Below are 26,556 nucleotides of genomic sequence, written 5' to 3' on the forward strand. Positions count from 1 at the left end.
ACAATTAATAAATATATATAATAAAATTGGAGAACTAATGACTTAATAAAATGAATGCTTTAACACAAATTCTTGTCATTAATTTATGAATTATTTAAGTATTTTTTTATTTATTTATTAAATAACAATACAAACACTTAAAATAATAATAGCAGCGAAAAACCACTAAGGTTTAAACCTGTGCTAATATTGTCACTATACGTATAAATACTGTCACTATAGTACAGATTTAATCTATTGTATATATCTAAAAATATTGTTTTTATTTAAACCTAATGTTTTTATTTGACATATCATAACAAAGATCTTAAAGTAGATAGTTGATTAGTCGGGGAACAATACACGCGGTAGTCCGCTTGCCATACATATTATTTACACTCTGTGTGCGAATACGATTTGTAGAAATGGCCCGAGTGCCTACAGGTTTAATACACATGTTATGATAGAATCGTGGGTTCATGAAAGTAACCAACTGTATATAATAGGCTGTTAAATAACAAGTACTAAAAATACCGCGGTAATAGCTAATAAAAATATGATCATGCAATGTGTATGTAGCCTCGGCTGCGGCTTGATTAAAATCAAAATATAAATCCAATCAATTGTATTATTTTTTATATGAGATCGGGGATAACGTTTTTTCTTATTTTATATACAAATTCGAGATATTTTATTACAGTTTATATACATTTGATTATATATATATATATGCGATTTTGTAGGTAACAGAAATACAATAGATAAATGGCGGGAAATACAACCAAGGAGATTTTACTGCAACTTTTTACTTATAAAATACGAAAAAACTTTTTCCCGACCTTGTTATTTTCGAAAAGATTAAACGAAAAAATAATGAATCAAATAAGAACATTCCTGTTTTGTGGACGTTAAGAGACAACACAGATGATTTATCGAGGAGCTCGAAAAATGATAGCATTACTTCGCAAAATATATACTTATTGGCAAAATATATCCAAGAAAACAAAGGAATGACAGTCTGTTGTTAACAGAAATCGATTCATTTACACACTTCATTGGTTTCTTCAACCTAACCAAGTTATACGAATGATTATGTATGTAGATTCCGAGACGGGAAGTTATACCTACAGTGTGATACGATTCGATTACAAAGCTAACTTTGACTTGTGGCTTCCTACTACGGGTACAATAAGATTACATTCTCAATCTCAATCCGGGCAGTGTACAGTACTGCACTGAGATCGAACTGACGTCTCCATGATATATGACTATGACATTCCGTAATTGATTGACGATATCTGCGTCGTAGAGTCCGATTCTACTGATATGGAGGGCAATGAACTCGAAATATGCATCGTGTGGACGTTTTAGATAGTATTTGTGCCTTTGAGAAATTCGTTTCACTTAGTTGCGTATACGGATAGGATTCAAGATGGCAAATAGAAACGTAGTCAGCGGAGCTTAAACCGGATCTTTTCTTAGTTTCGCGGTTTTTATTTCCGTATTTTCTTCTAATGCTATTTCATAATAATAAAAAAAAATCGTTAAAACTTCAGTGACACCGAATAATCCATAAGTAATAAATTAAAATGTATCCAAATTTGGTTTATTGAAAGATCGCTATGTACATTTATTTCTAGTTAACGAACTTTCTGTTTAAGATAAATTTGTTTATAGACAGAAATAATTAAATCATGACGAGAAAATCACCAGATCAGTTTACTGCGCTGTCGAATTATTACAAAATGTAAGTTTAAAGGCTAACAAAGTTTGTAGTATCGAATCAGACTAACTTCCTAGTATTGAACGCTTATTTCACACAACTGAATTGTTAAATATGTGATTTGTAGTAATCTAAACCATTAATAGACTTCAAATACTATTAAAAATTATAGAGATGAATTTATTGCCACATTAAAATAATTTACGCCACGGGTTTGCTCTAGCTAACTGATATCTCTCATCATCTCCTCGCGTTTCTAAATCATTGTCAGAACGCATTCTATCTCCAATTAAGTTAAATATTCATATGTGAGAGAATGAAACAGAAGATATAAATTAAGGGCGAGTTAATAAGGGATAGAAATTAAATGTAGCGTTGAATGACCTCGCCTGTAGTCGGAGTTCTTCGGACGTATTCGAAGTGACTCGCGCGTGTATGGCTTATCTCTTGATCTTAGGCGCAGGCGCAACCCTTGTTCGAGTCATCGTTGTTTCTTTGGATCATTGAGGAATGCTATGCAAAATATGAAAGGCTTTAAATATTTTATAGGCCTTGATATTAATAGACTCCTTTTTGATACGTCAACGGCTATATGCTATTTTTATGTATCATAAAATGTTCTTGAATTTTTGTTTGAATAAACAACAATAAAAAGAAAATATAAATAGTATAGAAAGTTAACAAAAGGCTGCTCTAAAAAGTTAATGAGTTTTGTTGAACAATAGGATGTAGCTGAAAAAGTTATTTCTCGATTGCTATAATCAGTGCTCTGACAAATAGTTGAGACCACAAAAAGTGCTACATTTTAATTGCAGCTTTTCTCCGTTTATAGGTCAATTGTTTGAAAGAACAAATACAAATCCATTTTATGACAAGGCAGTTTTATACAATATACATAAAGTCACTTAAGTCTATTTTAGTTTTTTTTTTATTCAGATAAGATGCCAAACGAGCAAATGGCCCATACAGTGGTAAGTGGTCACCGCTGCCTATTAACGAGTACATTGGCACACTTTATAATATAACCGTCTTTCTTACGATTTTAACGCTGGCAACCAGACTAAGATGTTATATCACGCGTGCTTATTATTACATTGGCTCACTTACCCTTTAAATCAACAGCATTACAAAGTATTTATGGTCGATAGAGGAACTAGTGAGTGTTGGTTTTCTAACACAATCAAGGGTTGGGTTAAGGCTTTCTATCCTCGGGTAGAATTTCATACGACATGTGTAAATAGTTTCCTCACGATTCCTTCACGAGCACGAGATGAATTATAAAGGAAAATTAAGCACATGAAAATACAGTGGGGTCGTGTTCTAACCGTGTCATATCAGTTTATATGAGCATTCGACAGTGAACATTTCAAGCACCAGGTTCCGTTTAAAAACCTAAATGAGAATATTCTAAAAATCGACATATCTTCCATTAAACAAGATTGTAAATATGGCATGGTACGAATGTGCTGCTTTACAAAAAACTGCATTTCCGTAAAGTGGGTCCGTTCCACTCGTTAAGGAAACTACAAACGTTTGCTCTTCTAGGTTAAATGCAAATGTCTTCATCTCGCTATATACTTTGTAACGTTTGAAAAGAATGATAATGCATTTTGAGATATCCAAAACAAAACTACAAGGTATAAATATTTTCTTAAACAGAAATTCATTTTAATGATCAATTGAAATATGTAACAGAAAATATCACGTAAATTTAAAATAATATAAAATTTTAAGCGCGTGAGAAATATCGTACAACACGAAATAATACGGAAAGTTTGATTACGGAACCAAAAAATCAGGTTAAATCATAATTACATTAAAACGGAAATTAAATTAAAAACTTAATTAACTGAAAAAAATATAACAGGCATAGTTCACAGGTCATAATGACTGCACAGCTGTCGTGTCAATGACCTCATTACTAAATGATGAATGTTGTGAGCCATTAAACCTGCCCATTAACGTGTTGCTGCCATTAACCTAAGTACGATGCTATTTTAAGATTTATCTTACGACAACTTGCCTTGCCCGCGACTTTGTTTGTCTGGATGTTTGATATGGAGAGGGGATTGTGACTGAATTGTTTTATCTCTCACTACGCAGTACATAAATGAGCCTACATCCTTAAGGCTTAAATTTATTACTGAGTGTTCGCTTCTGTATCTATAATAACCTACAGTTTTTTAGTTTAATGTTTTCAAAACACGACCTTTACAATTTTATTATGATGTACGCATAGTTCTTATCACGGAAAATGAAAGGAAAATAATTGTCTATTATTCTTTCGATTTATAATAATGCAAGCAATGTGAATATAATTTAATAAGAAAATTAATGTAAAAATAATAACTAATGTAAGAGCTTACATTTACAGAGCTTGGTATATAGAATCTTATAGAAACTTCAAATCATTACTAACATACAATATGATTCCCACAAATTACTAATAAATATTTTTTGTATATTCGTACTCTCAAAGACTACACTTGTTTGACTACATTTTTATTTTCCTAATACCACATTTATTATTATAAAAATTAAAAGAAACGGTAGTCAATATACTCAATCGCCATCACATCATAACGAAATCTTTATACGGCATATTTTATCCCATTCATGGTATGATAACACTTCTAATGGACTTCCTAAATGTATCACTAAAGAAGAATCTTTTAAATCTAAGGATTATCGTTTTATTTTTTATTTAAAAACATGTTATGATTTTAATAATAAATAATTTAATACGCATTTTATACCATTTTACTGTTAAAAAGATTTCATACATAAAACAAAAATAATTATGTAAAAATTAAAGAAAAAATATTTCTGAATATAAATAATAATTTTAAGCATTGTATCATTATGCAAACATCTCTGAATAATTAATAAATATTATGTTAATATTGAAACAATAACAGCAGCTATATTTTGTTGGCTTTTAGCAGATTTATTTGGACAGAGAACGACATTTCATAATTTAACATTCAAGGCTTTTACGTGAAATGACATCTTCAAATCCCCATTTTAGCTTCTATTTTCATATTCAAAATTTTCAATTTGATGGCAAAATAATGGTCGGAAATGAACAGTCGTAAATCGCTACAAGATCTAAATCGATGGTATAAATCGTGATGCCTGTTCAAATATTAAAGCAATTAATTAAAAGGCAAACGGTAAGCTTACTTAGTGTAATTAATTTTGTCAGAATTAAATGTAAGGCAGCCGTTAGATTACGATACTGAAGCCATCTTACGGGCCCTTTGCTTAAGTAGAGTATAAATCGAATGTTTTCAATAAAGCTGGCCACACGTGTAAAACGTCAAGAAACAACACTGGTTAATGTTTCTGATACAATATGTTATAAATCATTGAAATGTTTTAGTGACATTCAATTAAATCACAATCATTGTCATTTAAATATCGAAGTCAGATTTGACTTTTGATCTTTTCGCATCTAAAATGCGAAAAAATAATTAAAATCTGTTCGGAACGCAATGTTTTTTTTTAAATACGAATAAAATAATTTACTAGTAATCTGATATCAGATACCAGCCTTTGAAATATCAACAAAATAAGGTGGGTTTATTGGCAATGATAAGAGCATGTTGGCGTTGGGTAACGCCATTATTATCATTGATTGTATAATGGAAGCGATGTACTAAGCTCGTTTATTTTTATCAGTTCAGTGAATATTGTCACATTTTTCGATATCTTTGACATAAACACTATTGTCTCGAAACTTTTGTTTCAATTTCGCAAGTTTTGCACCAATGTATGTGACATGTTTCCGTTTCAATTCGACAGTATTTGGGAGCAAAGCCAAACTTTATCTACCTATTTTTGAATTTGGCCCGTATGCTATAATAAATCTAGTAAAACATAAAAAAGTTCTATAATCTTATAGATTATTTTAAAACAATAGAATAAATTTATTGCATTTTATAATGCGTCCGCGATTCTGATGTGAATGAACGGGTAACTTAGACGCTTTGCTTTATCAGGAAACTGGTTTAACAGCAGAGAATTTACCTGGCAGGTCGGCCGTGAATCTTGAATATACGAATGGACGCTTTGCAAGCACGTACACCGTATTTCATTTGGATACGCGTCGCGAATCACACTAGACTTTTACTGATTAAAACGGTGTGAGTGTGGCCTTATGACAAGCTGTTAGTTGGTCCAAAATACTGACTAAATTAAACGTAAGCATTAATAACAATAACGACATGTTAAATTAAATTTATTTCGTGTACATACTTTAACGTTATTAAATCTTGAAGTGTTATTCTTATTAAGCAAGATAATCCGCGGAATATTGTAGGTAAGAAATGTTTAATCGTGTGCGAATATTAAAACTAATAAACATGCTCTTTATAATCTGGCTAAATTTTGTTTTATTATATACAATTTATTTTGTAACTTACTTTTATTTCAAAGACATTTAAATTCAGTTTATTTGTAAAAGTATATTTTGTAATAAAACTGAGACCGCAAAATGTCAACGATTGAATTCAGTCGCATAAATTCCGGGAACATCAGCAAATATTACGGTATCTTAAATTTCATACGTGAAATGATGTTCAAAGTTCACCAGTTCCAATATCCTTAACTTCAAGTATGTGTTAAAACATAGGGGAGAATATATTGTATTACAGTCCACAAAATAAAGATGCTGAGAACAAACACCGGCCGGGAATTCAATCCCGGGGGAGGAATCCGGTTTAGATCCACGGAGATATAAAATATACAGGATAAAGTTTGTACCCTAGGTGTTATTGCGTTTGGATTCTTAAACGGAATGAAGTCTTATTATTGTTCTATGCTAATTTCTTTCATCTCTCGACTGTTTTTATGGCTATCTTCATTATACAAATTGTTAAAAATTATAATATTTAAAACACTGATTTTGAAATATTTGCGAAGCGTATTATTTACATTATTACTTTTATATAATTATCTTTTATTATAAAAATATACATAGCTATTTGACTATGTCAAAAATAGCATTAATTTTATTTTTTTAACACATCTTTGAATAAATTATTTCTATTTTTTTTTTTCATTTATTTTACTATCAGAAGAATGTTATAAATGTATTTATTTGTGTAAAACAAATACCGCTAATTTATTTTCAATCTAAATCAAATCAAAGAGTCTTTTAATAGGGTACAAAATTAATAAGCCAATAAAATGCCAAAACTTTTCAAGTAACGATTGAATGAGCGCGTTGAAAACACGTTGAAACATTTGGTCTGAGGGAATAACACTGGCTATTTATTTAAGTCGAAGAGTACTGCAGACAATAAATATTTTACTTTTGAATTTTGCTCTATAGAACGTTTCGATCTTGATATTTGCTTTTGCCCCGCACGATAGATTTCAATTTGTTGTATTTGATTTTCGTTATGTGTTTTGTAAGCGGAAACGGGCTATCTCGCATCGAATGCCGCGTTGAGTGCAAATTTAATAGAAACATATGTACATAATATATATGTATATATTCACACTTGAATCGTATGGAAACATTATACAGCTGTTATTGTTACATTGACCTTGAATTAAAATGATATAACGGCCTTTTACATTATTAACTGCATACATATATACTTCCGTGAGATATATTTACTGTCAGAATAAGTTATTACAGGGCTTTTATTTTTGCTAAATAGTATGCCGGAAAATATGTATAACACAAACCATAAGGACACGTCTGTTTATTGAAATATATTATCAATACGCCTCTTGGTCCTCAGAGGCGTAATGAGAACTTATTGTACTATATAAAATTCACCCAGTGACAGTCAGAGAATTGTCTTAATGTTTACATCCACGTAAATAACGTTGCCAATTTAGATCATAAACTACAATAATAAAACATATCAAAATTACTTGAAACGGAATGATTTAATTTTTAGTTTCTGTTTTTTCAAATCGAACTCATTATAATCGTTTTATCCTATTACTTTAAATTTGATGTAATCTTTTTTACAGAAGTATTTTAAAGTCTGGTTTTTGGTTCAATTCCCATTTCCCATTCGGATCAAGACGATAAAAAAGCCGTTAAACATTGCTGTTACAATCAGTTTATAATATCCCGGGACATTATTCACACACGGCCATCTGATCCCAAACTAAGCAGAGCTTGTACTATGGAAACCAGACAACTGATATACTACAGAAACTACTATTCTTTTATAAATACATACTTATATAGATAATTACACCCATACTCAGGACAAACAGACATGTTCATGCACTTAAATGTCTGTCCTGGGTGGGAATCGAACCCATGACCTGCGACCTTAAAGGCAAGTATCTACCAACCACGCCAACCGGTCCGTCAAGTTAACTAGTGATATAAAAAAATATTTAATTGAAAGTACGAGATAAAAAGTGTAAGACAGAAACCAGCTGGTTGAATACTTGTACCGAATATTTATTTACCGTAACCGTAACAGCCTGTGAATGTCCCATTGCTGGGCTAAAGGCCTCCTCTCCTCTTTTTGAGGAGAAGGTTTGGAGCTTATTCCACCACGCTACTAGAATGGGGGTTGGTAGAATTCACATGTGGCAGAATTTCAGTGAAATTAGACACATGCAGGTTTCCTCACGATGTTTTCCTTCACCGTAAAGCACGAGATGAATTATAATCACAAATTAACCACATGAAAATTCAGTGGTGCTTGCCCGGGTTTGAACCCACGATCATCGGTTAAGATTCACGCGTTCTTACCACAGAACCATCTCGGCTTTTTTTAAATATTTATTTAAATTTTACTATTTACAATAATATCGTCAGAAGTCAATACGAACAGTTAGTATATAAGCACTAAGTTATTTACGAACCACACATTCTCTTTCGATTTGACGAGATATATTGTTATTTAGGCAATAAAATTTAAGGAAAGCCCTAAAGGGGATACAAATTCTTCAGACTGAATTAATGTTAGTTGAATTTAGTCGCATCGAATGGAATACAGTTTTTTTTAATTTAATTATTACAAATATATATAAATCCAGATATAAATCAATTATATATTTGGTGTTTTTGGCGTAGTATGTGTCATCTTTTTATGAAGAATGGCAATCATTAGAGCGAAATCGAGACCTTTGCTCTAAATAGAGATCTCGTGTTCATCCCAAACCATTGGCGCAAGTTTTTAAGCCATGATATACTTCTGTGGCCAGGTCTTGCTTGTCACATTTGACTGCATTATAAGTAGAAGGAGTTTATTGCTAAGGAAAGCCCTAAAGGGGATACAAATTCTTCAGACTGAATTAATGTTAGTTGAATTTAGTCGCATCGAATGGAATACAGTTTTTTTTAATTTAATTATTACAAATATATATAAATCCAGATATAAATCAATTATATATTTGGTGTTTTTGGCGTAGTATGTGTCATCTTTTTATGAAGAATGGCAATCATTAGAGCGAAATCGAGACCTTTGCTCTAAATAGAGATCTCGTGTTCATCCCAAACCATTGGCGCAAGTTTTTAAGCCATGATATACTTCTGTGGCCAGGTCTTGCTTGTCACATTTGACTGCATTATAAGTAGAAGGAGTTTATTGCTAAGCATTATGTGGCCGATATATTATTGCGATAAAATTGCACTGTTGAAGCGCCAATAGTTTGGGCCGCCTATCAATGTAAGTCACAGGTTCTATCCTGACCCATTAGGCTATTGTCGTTTCGACTCCTAAAACAAACTATGGGCTTAATTGGTATTAGTTATTCCTTAAAAAACAGTCCTTGCTAATATTCGTATAAAAAAATACAGTTTCTATTCTTAATAATCTTTCGATAAATTCTATTCCGTGAGCGATTTACCCAATAAATTCTAAGCTTTATGGAAAAGTCATATTCATTGGCTTTTACGAGAACATTTTATTTGTCACTTTACGAATCAAAAAACAAAAGTACGAAAAAACTGAGTTCTTCTGCCTTCAAAATTATTTTGCACATAATGAACTCGAGACATTGAAAAAAAAAAACCTTAATATACTTTGTAACAAATAGTTGCAATAAATAGATAGCTTTTAAATTTTATTCAGCTAATTAGTTTACTTTAGTCTTTAACTAGAATGGATATTTTAATTAATTAAATGGCAATTTAAATGATCAAACCTTTTATTATTAATTGTATAAACGGTCAATTGTATCAGAGTTCGTATTAATAGTATTCGAATATAAACTTAATCTATATTTGAATGGCTAGACTATGCCAACTAGAGCTATTTTGTCCACTTCAAGATAACTAGGTTACAACGCGTACAGTTTCAACTACTTATAATTTTAATTATTAAAAATTGTTGCAATTACAGAATTAGAAAAACAAAATCAGCTGATATCTTTCAGCTAGTTTACCTTAAGGTTAGGCTGTCTACTTTTTCGAAACGGCTTTTGAATATAAATCATAATTACTATTAAATATCCATTATCTTTCAGTCTTAGCTATGCGCTGATGACACTAAAATATAACGACATGAATGAATTAAAGAACAAGATGAATAAAACAATTTAAATAATATATAAATCATCGTTAATATATGTTATATATTCGAACCCTCTTTGTTTGCTATTAAAAATAGTTGATTCGATTACGTCGCTAGTAAGTTGACCGACGCTGAATCCTTTTAGTTTACAGTTATTCTACCTAAAACCTGTAAGGGTTTTCGTCATCAATTTTAAATCGGAATGGTAATATTATTACTAAATTATGTTATATTTTACTAATGCCTATAGGCAATGATATGTTTTTAGGGTGATCAGTCAGGCGGTATTACGCGGCGTTAAAGAAATGCGAATCAATTTTGTTTTACTAATATCCTTCTAGAATCCAAGAGCTTTCGCGAAACTGTTGATAGGATACAAACTTTTTTAGGTTTCGAGTATATTTATCTCTGAGAAAAAAGGAATTACGAGCGAAATGTCAGGTCTTATTCAATAAAGAATATGAAATTCCACTTTCCAGTGCTTCTCGTGACATATGAATATCAAACGTCGTGTCGTGTTTATCCTCACGAGTATAAAATACGTGAAATTGTTTAAACCAAATGTTTAAAGTATTGTTAAGAAATATGTACGTTCATTTTTATTGTATTTTTTTTTATTGAATAGATTGCCATACTAGCAAATGATGAGTGGTCACCATCGCCCATAGATATTGGCACTGTACACTGTACATCACTAATGCTTAACCAACATTGGAACTGACATGTTATGTTCTTTGTCCCTGTGGTTACACTGGCTCACTCACCCTTCATACCGAACACAACAATACTAAGTATTGCTGTTTGGAATATATGACAAGCAGGGAATCCTATCCAAGCGAGCTTGCACAAAGAACTAAATAATCGATACGTACGATATTAGTATGTTTAGATTATCTTATATATAAAAATGTTTATAGCACATGGATACAGACTAACACACCTTTCGATTGACCAACATGAAAGTTAGAACACATGTATTTTCTCATGAAGGTTTTTATGTTATCAAATTTATTATACCTTGCTACTTGCTACAGATGGCGCTGTAGCACTTCAATTTCTATGTCGTTAATTGATCGTTATGACAATTGCTATTAATACATATATACACAAGCAGGATAACGTCTGCTAGGAATTCCTAGTATTATATAAACAGTTTTGTTCTGTTTTTGTTTGTTTGAAGGCGCTAATCTGGATTGAATTCAACAATAAATTAAATATATAATACGTTAAATAGTGTATGATATAACTCCCCATCGGGGGAGCAGTGGTTGAATAGCTAGTAACATATAAATATAACCTTCTTTAAAGCTTTAATTTAATTACAAAATGATTCTACAAAATAGTTATATGACATAAATTGTTCATATGTTAAGTTGAATGATTTCGAAGTATTCTATTCGTCTCCGTTTCTCGAAGTATTCATATCTCGATTTCAAGATAATTGGTTAAATAAAGTAAGGTAATAATACAAATTCACATCCGTTTGTTTTATATATAGAAGTTTCTTCAGGTCACTTACATATTGCTGACTTTAAAAGCCACGTGAAAACTGATACCCTTAATTAAAAATATTACGCATTACCTAATTAAGAGCCGCGATTGCCTAATAGCTAGAATAATTGATTTTTTTCCGAAGAATGCAGGATCAATCCCGACACTGTTTCCAAGTGTTTACTTTGTGATTGTATATTGATCACCATAAACTCTTCGAGAGGAGAGCCTTTAGCTCAAATGGTTATTTCAAGCTACTTACTTACCCACACAATTTTTTTCATCTACTTTTTGATTTTATTTCGTTATTGTTATTCAGTATTTGATTTATTTTCCATCGCAATGGAATATTCGCGCCCTTACCTGTAACAAGACAAACAAAAATAAAAATAATTTAAAGGGTAATAAAATAATTATTTTACCCATGATTAGATGAAGATAAAAAAATGTAAGCACACATTATAAACAATCAGCAACAATTAAATTCATATTGCCATACGTCATAACACTTTACAAATTATTAATAAACCATTCCTTGCGAATGCAATGGACTCAAATTGATTGAATTAATTTGTTTCAAACAAAAATCTAAACAGTTTTATTTTATATGAAACAGTCAAAATCGGTTGAGGATCGTAGTTTCAGAGTTTAAAATTCAACTTAAACGGAAATTTGTTTAACCATTATTACCAGTATTACCAAAAAGTCATTGACCGTTTCTAAAATGATTAATAATCAAACATAAGTGGAGTAAATTTGATTTTAATTGACGAAGCGACGATAAATGATTCAATGGAGACGGGCAGGACAGCGATAAAATTAAAGCTCAACTTTCCTGACTCAAATTGAATCGGGAATAACAGATTTTTATTACGGAGTGAGGAGAATTAGATTCACCCTCAGTTAAACGCTGATTAATCTGATTACCAAAACCTTCAAAATATTTAATTATAATTTGCTTAATGACATCAAAAGAAATAATCATTGAAAAAGTGGATAAACCAATAAGGGAGATCCTTTCATGTAACAATAAACATAAAATCATTATTAGTTTTATGAAAATTACAAAATCCATAAAAATCTAATTTAAAAGTCGTCAAAATTCCTATTAACAATTTTCTGAGTACAATAATCAGTATTGTTGTCGTTATTATAATTTATATATGAACATTATTTCAAAAATCTTATATCAAAACGGTTTCTGATAATTGAACGCGTAAATCAATTCAAGATACTACTCTCGTAGAAGAGGCCAAAGTAATGAGTGCCTACGACATGAAAAGGAACTGGGGTTTAAATGAAATTACATTGATTTACACCAGCGTTCGTCGACCCAGAATGTAAATTCTGCGATCGTTGGCGCGTTGGAGCGTTTTGATTTAGCAAAATTTACACCAGGAAAGTATTGACGGCGTGCTTGCTCCAAATAGGTCATTGTTTATCCGTAAACATTTGGATTCAGGGAAATAATCCTTTTAAAAAGTTGGATCTCCTCAGTCGGCGTAAACTTTAGCCGCTCATTAAACTTTAGTAAATCTTCCGCAGCGCTCTTGATGGCTTACTTACGCAGAACGGAACATCAAAGCCGCTTAAAGTGGTTGTAACTTTATTTTCAAGGTTTAATAAATTCCATTTGGTGTATGGAGTCTTAGAATTAAATATTTATACAACTTTGACTTTTGTAACAATGTATTCTTGTAAATAATATCTAAATACCGTTTCTCCGATGATTAAGTTAAACTTTATCACCAGCGTTTGGTAAGTATTATTATTTGGTAAGTATTTGTAGTGTATAAAATTTAATGTTTGTAATGTAATACATCGGGCGATGGATTTATTGAGACCGATGTTTACAGGGACCTAAGTAAATGAAATTTTGGCGAAGGACGCACGACGCGTCTATGGGAGCGTTTTAGGCGTCTGCATAATACGAAGCAAATGTGGAATATGAAATTTAGCGAAACTTTCCGAGGGCCCTTTATTGAAAGCGTCCCGACGATGTTTGACGGCATTCTAAATTGGTTACATAAGGTCTCACGTCTTCGCAATTTACCACCAAAAGTAGAAATTTGATTACGCACAGTGATTTATCCTTATTAGAATTCATGGAAGATGGAACGATCTAAATGCAAATCGGTGTAAACAAACGTTGCATAATTCTAGCGTATGCTGTTTATAATGAAACGTGGACTGTTATTTGTATTGAATTAATTTTAGCAAATTACTCGCAACCAGAAAGAATTTATGTACAATATGCGCTTGAAAAATATTTGGAATTAAAACGATCTGCTGTTTAATAAACAAGTCTTTGGACGAAATTATATGTCAAGATGGATTGTTGCTGTTTAAGATATGATGCAACATAAAGTACAATGCAGTTGTACTATTTGTTTCTGATAAACAGGTTAAAGATAACATCGAATGTGTAGTTTATTTTATAATTTATGTGTTTGGAAGATTATTTAGAAAATTATGCAATAATTTGTAACTCGAATTCTATATGAGGCTAAATTTCTGATAATCGGAAATGGGCCTTTATGGGAAGACCAATTATTTTTTTGCACGAATGATTTTTCATTACAGTAGGTCGAATTTGATGGCACTTGTTATTGATAATTATTACTATTATATATCACAAACCAATTTTCACTGACAATGAGAAATGATAATGTCAATTGATAAATTGATTGTTTCAGAATTAGATCGTTACTGAGTTCATCATCAGTTAGTTTAGATTATATTCTACTAGCACTTTGCATACTTCTTCGCTCGCGTCATAATTCAGAATTGCTAAATACCAATTTCCATAGCCTTTCTTCAAAATGAAGAATGTTCATACAAACTCTTATCTTATAAATTAGTTCAGCTGAGTTAATTTTTTTTTAAATCCTTTCTTTGTTCTAACCTAATGTGTAAAAGAAACCCATATGCAAATTTCCATGGTGCAAGCCCCAGTAGTGTCAGTCTCGACAGTTATACGTTTACATATACAAATTATGCTTCATTAAGTACAAACACATATTTCATAATAATTAATTGACAAATTAAATAAGCTGTTGGCGATTTAAATATAGAATGTTAATTATATATATTTAACATTTTAACGTCAATTTCATGTCAGTCGTTCTATTCAAACGCGAAAAAAATTTGAGTTGAACGTCATCACGAGAGGTTACTAGTGGGTTCATTGGAACTGAACTTATTTTTTTTAATTTTTACGTTCAAACACGCCCATTGTTATTTCAAAGTATCCTTTTCATGTAGTATATAGTGCGGGAAAATTCTATTTTCTGATTGTAGTTGGGGACTAATTGTAAAACAGAATTTACTTTTACGTAAAAGCCAGAATGTAATAGTTTGGTTTTCATTGTTTTACTATAATATTATGTTCATACAAAATAAACTATTTACTACCACGTATTTATTACATTCCCTTATCTTTTTCTTATCAGTTTTGTATGTTTTGCTAATTAACAAGAGTGAAGAAGATTTATCACAAGACAGTTCGAAACAACGTGCCCTAGTAGGCGGAAAGAAAGCCTTTACGGTTGACAGGTTAGGCGAATAGAATGTACATTGCCGTTACTCCATTTCTTTCGATAAAGAATTGAAACTTTTTCTTTTATGGGCTATTGTTGGCTTTAAAAACGATATAACCTAAATCGTTTAATAAAGTTGCGCAGTAGGCAGTTATAATTTTAATTGAATATTGTGTAAACTTAATGTGGTAAAAATTATGTTTTATTAACTTTATTACTCTTGTCTTAATGTTTTAAAATATAGTCTATAAGTCATCATTTTAGGCGTTTGTTTAGCTTAGAGTAAAATTTTTGAGCTTACAAACGCAAATAATTTAAGATATACGCTAATACTTAAGGTATTTTTGAAGAAGATCTTTTGGCATATACCTTCATATATATATATGGTATATATAATACATGTATATTATATATACCATATATATATGAAGGTATATTATATATAAATTTTCAGGCCATGAAAACGAGAAATACGTGTCTTATTTTGGTTAGAAACTGTGCTCATGATTTTAGAAATTCAACAGATATACATAGTCAACGAATCTTATAATCTTTCGCATTTTATATTTGAACGACGTGACTGATATTCAATGAGCTTTACGTATATTTTTTATAGCATGTCCGGTCAAAATTATGAATACATCATGTAAACTTAAATTATGCCATAAACACCTTCATTAAAAATAACTTAAAAATAATAAAGTTATCTCATTAATCTTGGCAAAATTTAACGCATTACTTAGATAAACTTTTAATGGATCATTATCGCTTAATACTAAGAAGTAAACAGAATATAATTTTTATTGTTACCAACATTTGTTACAACATCTCACAAATTAAACAGCTGGTTACGATTCATCAAACAAAATTAAGTCTTCGGCTACTAGACATATGCATAAGTGTACACCATACATTAAAAAACATGACCAAATGTCGACCAAAAAACATCAGGCTACTTATAATAAATTAGCTAACAATGTAGCCGTCAAAAATCGGATTTAGTGGGGTGCTCGACACAATCACGCTTCATTAAACTATAACGAAATCCCTGAACCAAACGATTGAGTGGCATATTTTCCGGACCCCAATGAATTGGCAACTAGGCTTCCCCTAATTCATCCCTCGTCCTCCCCAGAGCGTCAGCTAATAAATGGTGAATAAAAATGCAAAACGATCCAAATAAACGGAAGAATGACTTTGAATAGTAACTAAATTCAAAACAGGTGCATCCGAGGGATTCAAGCTAACCGGTTCAGGAACGACAATAAAACATCGACGCCATGGAACACTACGCCATGAATTTTTAATAAAGTAAATAATACAATAAAATGGTAAGTGTTAGATTACTCAGAACAGGTTTACTTATAAATAATGTAGATAGGTATTTGTTGAATGAATTTAATAATTTTTAACTTTACTTCTGTATCGACAACTTTGTATAATGGTAATACTTTGAAAAGAAACTCAAAAGATTCAGTCAGACAACACAATTCGCTTCTGATCCAAAAACAAAATCAGGGAAAGTTATCGCATAGGATCTAGAAGCTAAGAGAAAATCGACTGAACAAGACTGCCACAAGTCAGTCGTTACTATGAAAAATGAGTACAAAATTTGGATTACTGATTTAGATTGAATTTTATGAACAATCGATTGATTTTACTGATATTAAATTTATCAGTTCATTCGACGCTGCAAGTTCCAAATTGTTTCTCTGCTAGTTCAGAATTCGGTATGAACCAACTAAGTCTATGCTGCTCGGTTTAAGTTAATCAGTCTCTAGTTTCGGAGTTAAAACCAGTGGGAATTTAACACGGGACCACGCGATAGGGTTCAATTTAACAACCACCAGTCTCTGGCGGACGGCGACAAAATGTTAATTGCAACCATTGAAAGTGGAAACTTTAATAAAACGTCCCTAAAACGTTCCATGTGTCCATCTCGCGGATACTAATTTGACACCTACTGGAACACAATACAGAGTATTATGGCATGTAGAAATTTATTTTTTTAAAAGCCCTTGTTCTATATGGCAAAATCTCTAGAGCAAATACTGAAAATCTGTTTTAGACATTTGAAACTGTTGCAAATGAATGCCGTACAGGCGACATTATCAAAGCTGATCGTTTTAATTATTGGAATTCTGTTTTTTTTTTTTGTTAAAAGGTTAATACAGGGATCTAATAGAAAATTTGGTTTAATATTATGTGTTTAAAATAATAAATTCATTCATAAAACAGTAGGTGCAAGTCGCTTACTTAAACGGAAAATGTGTGTCACGAACTATTATGCGCAAACAAATATGCATGACTGGGCATTTTGAACGTTGTTATATTTCAAATTAAATCATAAATAAATTCGTATTTTAAACATTTATATGATTAAGTAGATCAATGGTTCATATATAGAATTGATTTTATAAAAACATCTGTGAAAGATGGTTTGAGTCACGAACAAGTCCAATTTTGAAAATGATACAACGTTGCTGTTTCAATAACAGCAGTGCTATTCTGTAAGAACTTCATTACTCATCCGTGAAATGTTGACAACCGACTTATGGCGATATACTATTTTGCTGCGTTCAATGTAATAATTATAATGGTCAATATCACATCACTTTCTGACACTACGCGACCGTTTTAGTCAGGGAGTTACGAATTTGTTTTTGTTTTTTTTTTAAATAAATAGGCTAGCGCTCGACTGTTATCACACCTGATGGAAAATTAAGATACAGTCTAAGGCGGAGCGCGCTTGCCTAGAACGGAATAGCCCTACAGTTCCATTAAACTACAAATATTTAAAATAAATTAAATTGAGGAGTTAATAAATTTTAGGTTTGGCAAAAGAATACAGATTTAGATAAAGTTGGATCAATAATACTATTTTTCATTATATGTAATAAGTGATGAGTAGGTTACCACCTACTCATCACTTATTACCTACCCAACCGGGCTTGCGCGAAGCTCTATCACTAAGTTAATAAGTGTTTTGTTTACTCTGTTCCTTAAAGATATTCGTTAATTAGGATAATGCTTTTTGTTGTGATAGTTTAAGACGAGAACAATATTGGAAAATATTTATGTTAATATGTAGCATTATATCATGAAATGATATAACGATGGCAATAATTCAAATAAATATATTAGTAACCTAACACATAAATTATGTGATAATTAAGTAATTGTCACATCGATGTCAAAGGTGACCAGATAGCCAATATCAATTGCACTGTAAAACGATATAATATATAAACGTATAATCATCTACCTAGAATTGCAAAGTAAATACTAAATATATTCCAAACGAAATGTATATACTTATTATTTATTCATTAAACAAAATCTAACATAAACTTAGTGGTGGTAGAGCTTTGTGCAAGCTCGTCTTAGTAGGTACCACCCACTCATCAGACATTCTACCGCAAAACAGCAGTATTTGGTATTGTTGTATTCCGGTTTGAAGGGTGAGTGAGCCAGTGTAATTACAGGCACAAGGGACATAACATCTTACTTTCCAAGGTAGGTGGCGCATTGTGTTGTAAGCGATGGTTAACATTTTTTACAATGTCTATGAGCGTTGGTGACCATTTACCATCAGGTGGCCCATTGCTCGTCCGCCTTCCTATTCTATAAAAAAAAACGATCGGTTCATTGTTTAGCGGATGTTTAAACAACGAAAGAAGAAAACAAAATTGTTTAACATATATACATGAGATGATTGTGATTCCTGTTTATTTTAATTATATGTACCATTATTTAAGGGAAGAATTAAGTCGAAACAGTTGGATCAAGTAGGAATAGTGCAAAAACTTTTATTAAAATTTTATACCTAGTCTCATTGCTTCCACTGGTGACAGGAGAGCATGACATGACATGATGGTTTATTTTTCTCCCCGAGGAAGTAATTGCAATCTAAAGGAGAAATGCTAGTAACATTGTTTCCATCAATCCACGCAACCATGATTTTTACAGTAGCTAATATTAATTTTTATTTGTATATATTAAAGTCCATAATGTAAATAATTCTTACGTTACTTAATTAATTACTATATGGAAGGAATGTCATAAACAGATAAATCAAGCTAATATAATAACAATTGTATTAAATTTATTATTAAATATCGACTTATAAACTCTTTCATTGAAGTCACAAACATATTTGATAATTTTATTATTATAAAGATATAACGCTCTATAAGCTGGTTCATTAACTTTAGTGAGAATTTCGGTTTAAATTAGTACAATTTCACGTTCGAATTTAAATATATTTTGTTAGACGATACTGTAAACAAATTTCAAATCCCACTAATAACAGGAAACGTTCATTCTTATATACTTTATTATTTTACAATGTTGGGTATTTCTGTAACTTTAAAAAAAAATAAAAATTACAAAGTAGGTACTCTTGAACTGTCACTAAATAAAATTCAATCTCTTATTAAAATAAACTTATAATATCTATTGTTCTATATAAGAATATATCTGAAAAAATGCATGGATTTATCGATGGATTTACTTGGTGGTTGGGCTTTGTGTAAGCTCTTCTGGGTAAGTAGCACTCATTGATCATATATTCCATCGCTAAGCAGCAATACAGGTACATGGGACATGACATCTTAGTTCACGAGGTTGGTTGCGTATTGGCCATGATAAAAAATAGTGGATGGTTAATATTGAACTGAACTGAAACAGAACGATGAACTGATGACTCTGTAAGTATAAATAAATAACTAAATACCAGTCGTGGTCTAGATATGCAACGGTTTGGCAATTTAAGAAATAGCCAATGCCAAATGTTTATCACGAAAATTGACCAAATAGCAACGAGCAATTTACTATATCGTATGCGGTAAAAAGTATATTTTAAAGATAAAATGTTCGTACAAACCAGTAAATTATGACGTAAACACGTTTATTTAAGCTGGGTTCACACCAGGGCTAATTAGTGGTAACAAATGACTCTTGTTAGTCGTGTTAAAGCGTTCTCATTGACACGGGCTGATCACAGCGTTTTGCATGACAAAGTGATGTTTTGTGCGCAGGTCGCAATAGGATACGTAAATATATATGATTCAGAAATAATAAGTAAATATTTAATTAATTAATTAATTAATTTATATTTCTTGACTAACTTATGAATAAAAAAATATACTAAACATTATATGCAAATACAACATCATTCTGATCAATGATGTCCGTTATTTAAACGTAATGAAAATAAAATAACAGTTTAAGAAAAAACAATAAGCACTAATTTGACTTAAATCACTTAGATTCGTTTCGAAATGAATTCCATTCCACGGGAACGAAGGGGGAATACGCGTGTATTTGAGCGGAGTTTACACTAAGCCTAATTAGCTTTAACAAACGCAGCCTGTTTGTACAGCGTCGTGTTATCGCGCAACGATCATTCGCGAAACTGCCCGATTACCAAGTTTGCACGACAACGTCGAATATTCAGCTGGTTGGCGAGATTTTACACGGTAATATCTTGTATTTATGGAAGACTGTACCGTTTTAAAGCTATAATTAAATTCAACATTGTTATTAAAGATTATATATGCTGGTATAACTTAACGACGAAAATAAAAAAAAAATCTTATATTGTATATAATATATATATAATCTTAATCGTATGTAATAATTTACAAATTATTACATACAATTTTAATACAGTACATAAAATAAGCAACATCATTTTAAAGCAAAGAGATATTTTGAATAAACAGTAACAGCCTGTTAATGTCCCACTGCTGGGCTAAAGCCTCCTCTCCATTTTGAGGAGAAGGTTTGGAGCTTATTTTACCACGCTGCTCCAATACGGGTTGGTAGAATACACATGTGACAGAATTTCAATGAAATTAGACACATGCAGGTTTCCTCACGATGTTTTCCTTCACGGTCAAGCACGAGATGAATTATAAACACAAATTAAGCACATGAAAATTCAGTGGTGCTTGCCCGGGTTTGAACCCACGATCATCGGTTAAGATTCACGTGTTCTAACCACTAGGCCTTCTCGACTATTGACATATTTTGACATTTACTTGACATATTTTGAATAAGTACTATGAAAAAAGCCTGAAAAAATAAAGTATAAAAATTACATATATAGACGAATCGTCATAACATATTAACATTAATTCTTATGTATATCATAGAAAATGATAAAATTTCTGGTCCAATTTTAAGCACGTCGGCAAATCTCAAAGACAAATCGGGCGCAAGACTAAGTACTCTATACCCTATTCCAATCGGAGATCATTTACTCTTATTAAAGGTAAAGAAACCGTAGATTTACAAATTGCATGTGATTTTCTAATTGTTCTGCTGTATTTATCTTGATTAATTTAACTTTATTTATAATTTAACTTTATTTATAATATTCTACCAACCCGCATTGGAGCAGCGTGGTGGAATAAGCTCCAAACCTTCTCCTCAAAAGGGAGAGGAGGCCTTAGCCCAGCAGTGGGACATTAACAGGCTGTTACTGTTACTGTTACTGTTATTTATAATGCAACACTGTTCCAACATTATTTTAACTTTAAAGTTCCGATTACGACTTCAAGGCCATTGAAAACGCCATTTTTTTCGCGAATCCATAGACGATAGAGTATAATTATACATGCATATAAAGGAGTAACAGCACTTACAGATGACTGAATGCAATTGATGTTATGATACTGTACATAAAACTTTAACTGTAAACAAGATTATGTAGATATAACGACAGCTGAGGCGCCCCCCCGTGGCGGCAATTCGTTGATTTCCATGGAAAAAAATATGAATTGAATTTTATATAATTGTTGATTTAATTTAATTTGTGAAAAGAATAACTGCTGACTTTCTTATTGGCTGGATATCTCGGTTGAATCTATTTTCCGCACCGATGATGGATTGTATTCAAATTTAATAGCGTAAAATTATCTGAAAGTGCTCGTTAGAGCTTCCTTGAATAAGGTTTATCTTGATTTTTTAAACTCTTAGCAGAAGCTTTGTAACATGATGAGACTCAAGTTTACTTTTATAAATTCAATATTCTTAAAAAGTTCCTTCAGTGAACTAACACACTTCGTTTTAAGTAACAAACAGTAAAAATATTCAATGCACCCACGAACCCATAAGCACGTAGCTTATCCATAATATTTATTTATATGCTAAAATTTTGCACCTCACGTTTTACTAGCGGATAGAAGGCAACTTGCAAGGCTTCAATGAATATCTTACACGTTGCAGGTTAATAGTTAGTCTGAGAACGCGTTTTGCATTCATGGTGTTACCTAGTCTTAATCAGGTTACTCGATAAATATATACATTTGAATATAACGTCTAGACAAGACAGCAAAAGGAAACGATTAATTTTGATATTTGTAAAGTTCTAGTTATCATTCTACTAGTTACCCCCCGCGGCGCATGTGACGGCGGGGGGGGAGGAAGATTACGCGTTTGTATACAAAGAAAATCAGCTTGTAGACGATTTTGTGTTTGTAGTAGTGTAATAAACACAGTGACTGAAACATTTTTTGTAAAAAGTAATGCTATTGACGAGGAAAAGAAATTTCAGTGTATACATATGTATGTATATATATAAAAGGAACTAAAGATCATTACTATAAACAAGTTATCAGATGATAGCAAGGAAGAGGATGACTATGATATGTTGAAGTTGAAGAAATCCTTGACTAAAACTATATATTATTACCAACACATCGCAAAACTACAACAAACAAGACACATCCAATGTATGAATATCTACGTATTAGTAATTGAAATATTGCTTAATTTTATTTTAAACTAACGGTAATATTAGCAAGGCAATTTTATTGCAAATAATGAGTTACTGTATAACAATTTGAAAATAACCTCATAATGCTATAATCGCACTAGTCCATATAACTAAGGACGGAAGCGTTCCATAAAATTATATCATAAGACTTTATGTTCATGATTATTTGGAAATAAAGCAATTTTGAATAATAGATCGGAGATGGCCCAATGCAAAGAACGCGTGAATCTTAAACGAAGATTACGGGTTCAAAACAGAAAAGCATACTGAATTTTCATTTGTTTATAATTAATCTCGTGCTTCGTGGTCAAGAAAAACGTCGATAGAATAAAAACTGATACATATGACCCGCATTGGAGCAGCGTGGTGGAGTGAGCTCTAAAATTTCTCATCAGTAGGAAAGGCCTTGGCGAACATTGGACATTATAATTGGGACATTGTCAAGCTGTTTCTGATCTATTAGATCAAGTCTATTAAGAAACAACATAGATCGTTAAAATAAAATAAAAAAATAACGTTCTAAAAACGAAAACTTAAATTTTCGAGTTGCACCGTTTCAAATAAACATCGAGTCAACAATGTCATATTGATCACAGATACCAATCCTCCGAAAACAGCGCCCTTTGAGGTACGCAATATAAACCGAAAGACGACAAACGACCGAGTTTGTGGATTGAATTTGAAAAAAGATAAAAAGAAATTGCGAATCGTCCAAAATGCTGACCTCTCTTTGTAAAACTACTTATAAGTATTATGGAGCACTCACGTGTTTCGAAGTTCCTTTCCGAAGATGTGTTATTGCATGCCAAATACGACGTACTCGGTTGCCGGAAATGATAAATTTATCATACAGGCTAGTCTCAACTCAACTATCATCAATTAAGCCGATTATTAAATACAAAATGAAGTAATTGAAGCTTGTGTAAACTCGAAACAAAAGAGCTTAAGTACAAAAGCGCGAACCGCTAAATAAGACCTTAAATCACTTCAAATGGGCCGCGAGTAACTTGATTAAGAAATGCAACGTGGCTTATAAAGTTAACAATACTCGTAGCTACATTATGTCAATCCTCATATATACAAGAGAGGAAGTAATTGATAAGCAAAATTTAATTTTAATATAATTGATTTAGGTGCATTATTAATAGCGCCTATTACGTCATCACCTACTGATGATCATTCAAATTAAAACTAAATTAGTTACTTTGATTTTGATTCGATCTTTAGATACCGGAGTTAATTTTACAGCAGAGCTAAAATCGAAAACTATTGCAAAACATTATTTGGGATTATATATATTTTTTTCTTTATTTTTTATAAATTAATACAGTATTATGTACTTTTTAGGAAATCGAATTTTTGAGATTAATATCGCCATATAAGACACGAGGTATTAAGTATTATAAAAAAAGTAACAGTATTTTAGGAATACTTTTATTATATAATAATAAGATTATATAAAATAAATATTATAGTTGATGTGAATTTACTTTGAAGTGTAAAAATGTTTAGTATCTTCGCTGTCATTGCAGATGATTTGTAGCGCAAGTGTTCAGGAGTTTAATATTCTAAAACGATATGCTGTCGGCGCTGCAATCGCATCACGCGTTGGATTACTTCCATACCTGACAGATAAGCTACGATCCTGTAAGTTATATTACAGATTAAGCACCATCCACGAGCACGAGGAACGAGGGAAACTAATTCCTGAATAATTAATTTTTCAATATAAGCTTGCCTTGTGAAATTTGAAGTATTCAACCCGGTTCAATATCCATTCAATCCTTATTTTAAGTCAAACATAAAACTTGAACTAACGAACGATTCATTCGTACAACTCAAACAAATTCATTTAGTTACATATAACGAAAACCGATAATTCTCACTTTCATTCGGTTTCAAAATGAATGGGAACCATTCAAAGATTACCATTAAACCCGTCAGGATTGCATCCGAATGCAAACACGTCGCAGATTGAGTTACAGCGAGCGCATGTGGCAGGATCGCGGAATCGCGAATGGAACCCAATCCGGGACTCAATATAGACTCCATTGAGCAATTCGTTCCATTTGAGTCGGCATTCGATGCGACTCCACGATTGGCAGCCTTAATTCAAACTTAGAATACGCTTAATATTTTTTCGGAACGTGACGTGATCGAAATTCGTAACAGAGTTGATTATGTTAATTTAACCATCTTTAATGTTATTTCACCGATCTCCTTTCCTTTCATTATTTGCATCTCTGTGTAGATGATTAATGACGTCACGTCGTATCCATGCATAAATTCTAACATTGTGTAGCTACTTATGTTGTGAGAAGACGTTAGCTAGGCTGTTATTATTACATGATTTGCATTACTTTGTTGATTGTTGTTTATAACTTTTCGGATTATTTGTGTTTGGTAAGCATTTAATAGGATTACAATACTGAATCTACAATGTATATTGGATAAACTTTTTAAATCAATAGTAATACGTTCGAAACCAGTGCAGATTTAAATCACAGTCGAACGTAGAGTTAATAAACAACCCCAACAAAAATTACTCTCGCAAACGAATAAAATTGCGCAACATACGATGTCGTGAAACTTGAATACGGCGGACATACGATTCAATCGAGATGTGCAAGCTGAACAAAACGCGTTCGAACGCTTATTGGATTGTTCTCAGATCGTGTTCACTGCAATTTGCAATCGCATCGTACGCCAGAATCATCATTTTCAATACCATCCCGGTTTTCGACGTTTATTTAGTTATCCAAAGATGAGGATTCGCTAATGTAGATATAATTAACGAAGTGATATCTCCGACATTTAAACGTTCGTTATATTTATTTATTTATTTTTTTTTTTTTTTTTTTTTTTTTTTTTTTTTTTTTTTTTTTTTTTTTTTTTTTTTTTTTTTTTTTTTTTTTTTTTTTTATTTATTTGGGAAACATACAGCATAATATAATACATAAAATTTAGTAACAAAATAAATTTCACTTAAGCCAACAAAGTTTCCACTTATACAAACAAACATGGAGTGAACCTAACGATAACAAGTTATTTAACAATTTATTAAGATATATGAATAAAGTATTAAAAATAATTTAAAACAGAAAAAAAAAAAAAACGATAAGTATATTACTGACAAATACAGTTTTTTAGAGCTTCTTTGAACTTAAATAAATTTTCGTTAAATATATCTATACTAGTGTAGCGTTTATTATGATTGTCACATGCTCTTACTAAAAAGCGATTTTTAGCATAGTTCGTTCTACACATTGGGACATAAAAGGTATGTTTTGAACGGGCAATGGAATGTGAGCACTTGATATAAATGTTGTTGACTAAGTACATTGAATCGACAAAATTATTTACAATTTTGTAAAGAAAAACCTGATCTTTGCATTCCCTGCGTTTCTCAAGCGACAAAATATTAAGCTTATTAATGTTATAAAATAATTATATAATAATTATATGTTTATTCGCGACAGATGGTTATATGTAAAAAGGATTTCGGATCGTAAAAAATAATTAGCGTACCTAATGAAGAGTTGC

The 26,556-nt window shown here is 31.5% G+C and overlaps 1 protein-coding gene across 1 annotated transcript in view; it reads right to left on the reverse strand.

Annotated features, from left to right (window-relative positions):
* The window catches only part of LOC126776559 (DE-cadherin), a 185,508-nt gene that overhangs the window by 108,444 nt on the left and 50,508 nt on the right, over window positions 1–26,556 (reverse strand). The window lies entirely within an intron of this gene.

The sequence above is a fragment of the Nymphalis io genome, chromosome 20 (genome assembly GCF_905147045.1).
Source record: "Nymphalis io chromosome 20, ilAglIoxx1.1, whole genome shotgun sequence".
NCBI classification, from domain to species: domain Eukaryota; kingdom Metazoa; phylum Arthropoda; class Insecta; order Lepidoptera; family Nymphalidae; genus Nymphalis; species Nymphalis io.